Genomic DNA, 3,813 nt, shown 5'->3' on the forward strand with positions numbered 1-3,813 from the left:
CAATTACAATATTTATCATATTTTCCTTTTTTGTTAACATTTTAGCAGATTAGTTTATCATATACTTTTGCCAATAGGTAAATTTTATTCATAAGGTATTCATAAATAGATTATCCAAATTTATGAAATTGTTATATATCACTTATGTTATCTTTCAACCGATATACAATTTTTGTAAATTATATTAAATGATTGCATTTTCTTATACACCGTTGAGATAATGTCCGTGATTGATAAATTTAACGGTTTTAGGGAAAATATAATATATACGTACTTATATTAAAACCAGACCTAATTACTATTGTATATATTATTTACTTTCTATACAGTTAAAATATACAAATCAACACGCGATTTAACTCTATAGAATTAAAATTAAAATATACAAGACTATTATGTTTATCCTATACTATTGAATACCAAATATTAATACAAATCCAATTATATCTTTAGTTTAAAAAACATCATCCGTGCGAAAGCACGGGCCATCCTTTAGTTTAGTATAAAATTTGAAAAGTAGAGTTTAAGAGTTTTAGTTTTGTTTTTAGTTTTGAGATGTGTTTATTAGTAGGATCTTAAGTTGGGTATGTTAGAAAAAAATATGTTTTTAAAAATTAAATAAATTTATAATTTGTAATTTAAGAAAATCTTCTCCAACATACTCCATCATGGGTATCTTAACCTTTATTATATTTTTTGATTAAAATTTAAATGCTATTAATGCTAAGATACACCTTAAATCCTGCTGATAATCTTGGTCTTAGATGCCCACCAAAGCGGATGCCTTTTCACACAAAGTGGGTGTGGGTGTTAATAACTCTAGCATATATTGGTTCAGTTTTCTTGTAAAAGTTCAAGTTTAAATTAAAAAATAAATCATATTTTAAATAATTATTTTTTTTTGTTTGAAAACTCTTCGAGGTTGAATCCATGTCTCTCTCTGAGGGCGATTTTTTGGGCGATTTAGCGGTTTTCTACCGCTATTCTTCTTTCCTTTCTCCGACAAGGAGTTTTTCTCCGACGAATTCAAGTTTTTTTCAAGATAATCTAGCCGTTGGGTTCGGCGGTTTCATTCTGTCAGTTTCCTCAATTGATAGTTTTACTTTTCCTTCTTTTTCGAAGGTTAACGTTAATCGGAAACCGCCATGGAGGAAAACCTATAAATTTAGTTGTTTCGATACTTCCTCATTCTTCAATCTCTCCGGTGTCTCTGTTAAACCGCTATTTCTTCTTTCACTCAATTCAACAATGAGTTCTCTTCGAAAGTCGCTTCAAGAACTTGATCTCGGAATCAATGATGAACCGGTGTCTCTACCTCTTGACTTGTGTGGCAGAGCCGCTTCCCAGAATCGTTTCTCTTTGATCGTCACTGTCGTCAATCCCGCAAAGCAGAATTTACGAGCGATTGTTGGACAGATGCCTCGTATCTGGGGTGTTGCAGATGCTTGTACAGGCCGTGTTCTGGGTAATGGACAGGCGCTCTTCATCTTCAAATCTGAAGAAACCCTGACTATGATTCTTAATCGGGGTCCTTGGGCTTTTAACGATTGGATGCTCTCTGTTCATCGCTGGTATCCCAACATTTCGGAGGATGATATGAAGATCATCCCTTTCTGGATGCAAATTAAGGGTATTCCGTTGCTCTATCTCTCAAGCGATACGGCAAAATATGTTGGAAGCAAACTGGCGCATGTGAGTACGGTGGACTTTGATGAGAATGCGCATAGGGTGGAGTTTGTGAGGGTTTGTGTTGATTGGAACATGGACATACCCCTCCGTTTTCAGAAGATCTTTAAGTTTGCTGAGAATGACAACACTGTCATCAAGTTCCGTTTCGAAAGACTTAGGAACTTCTGCTCCAAATGCGGTTCTCTGAAACATGAGAAGAAAGACTGTGTGATCTCCTTCAACGATGATCCAGTTTTCCCTCCTAACAATGATGACAATGATGGCCATGACAACGATGATAACCACCAAGATGATGATGATGCCCCAGACCACGGTTCAGACAATGACACTCTGCAAACCATTGAACCATTTGGTGCAATTCCGGGCCTTAATCTTCACAACAAGAACAAGGAGTTTATCATCACTGAGTCCGACTCCACTGCCATTCCCAGTGCTTTTGAAGATACAGAGTTAACTGCTGAGAGGGTAAGATATCTGTATGCTAAATTTGCAGGAAAGAGGGTCCAAGGTGTTTCTCCACAGTCAGATATGAAAAAGGGACAGAATAAGAGGAAAAGGGCTGAGGCTGAGGTCTTTTACCAACAATGTGAGGCAAGTGAAGATTTGGCGGCCCTGAATCAGATCAAGAAGCGTGAGAGGAGTGAGTCCCTGGGCTCTTGCTCTGAGGTGCATTTTGACGGAGGCGCGGGGGGCCCGGTACCCCCATCACCACCATGAGAGTCATCTCCTGGAACTGCCAGGGTGTGTCTGCACCATTAACACAATCTCGTCTGACACGACTCTGTAATTCTTTAAAACCTTCTGTCTTATTTCTGTGTGAAACTCTAAATAATTGTGTTGTATTGCAAAACTTATCGTGTGTATTAGGATTTGATAACGTTATTACCCAACCTCCACAAGGTAGAAGTGGTGGTTTGGCTATTATGTGGTGTAATAATGTTTCTGTAACTATGTTGTACCAAGACAATCGTATGATTGATGTACATCTGACGTTTAATGATTTTAGTTTTTATTTGTCTTGTGTTTATGGACATCCTGTCCAAAGCCAAAGATACATATTATGGGATAGATTAAAACGCATTAGTAGAACTCGTAATGCACCATGGATGTTAATGGGTGATTTTAATGAGATTCTATCTAATTCTGAAAAAATGGGAGGACCTCTAAGAGATGAATGGAGCTTTAGGAACTTTCGTGAAATGATCTCCACTTGTGCCTTGAAGGATCTTCGTTCAAAGGGTGATCGGTTCAGTTGGGTTGGAGAACGTCACCAACATACGATTAAGTGTTGTTTAGATCGGGTTTTGATTAATTTTGATTGGTCTGCTTCTTTCCCAAATGCTGAAGCAGAGTTCTTGGACTTTAATGGATCTGATCACAAACCGATTCTTACTTCTATCAACATCACCACTCCTTCTTATAAAAAACCGTTCAGATTTGATAAACGGTTACTTGGTCTAGCTGATTTTAAACACATAGTGGCTGAAGGTTGGAACTATTGTAAATCTGGAACATTCTTTTCAATTACAGACCAGATTTCAAATTGTCGCCGAGCCATGTCCCGAGCCAAACACAATTCTAATATAAATGCGGCTAAACGAATAGATCAACTGCAGTTTCTACTGAACAAAGCTATGTCGAGTATGTCTAGATCCCACCGATGCAACATTCCAACTCTTCAACGACAGCTAACGAGAGCTTACCAAGATGAGGAATATTATTGGAGTTTAAAGAGCAGAAATACTTGGTTAAATGTTGGTGATCGTAACACGAGCTTCTTCCATGCTAGTACAAAAATTCGTTATGCAAAAAATTATATTACAAGTATTAAAGATGCTGAAGATAATACCTACAGAGGTGACAACGAGATTGGAGCTCATGCACAACAATTCTTCACTAATTTATTTTCTACCTCTGGTCACCAAGTCTCTCCAATCGATTTTGGTGATTTTGAATCTACTGTATCTACTTCAATGAATGAAGACTTGACTAAGGATTTCAGTTCTTCAGAAATCTATGAGGCGGTTTGTACCATTGGTGATGATAAGGCCCCCGGACCTGATGGTTTAACAGCAAGATTTTATAAGACTTATTGGGATATTATTGGTGACGATATAGTGAAAG

General features: G+C 37.3%; 1 pseudogene; it reads left to right on the forward strand.

The window, feature by feature from the left end:
- Window positions 1-1,248: 1,248 nt before the first annotated feature.
- Window positions 1,249-3,813, forward strand: part of LOC17890949 — a 5,352-nt pseudogene continuing 2,787 nt past the window's right edge.

This window comes from Capsella rubella, unplaced genomic scaffold (assembly GCF_000375325.1).
Source record: "Capsella rubella cultivar Monte Gargano unplaced genomic scaffold, Caprub1_0 scaffold_3, whole genome shotgun sequence".
Classification (NCBI taxonomy): Eukaryota; Viridiplantae; Streptophyta; class Magnoliopsida; order Brassicales; family Brassicaceae; genus Capsella; species Capsella rubella.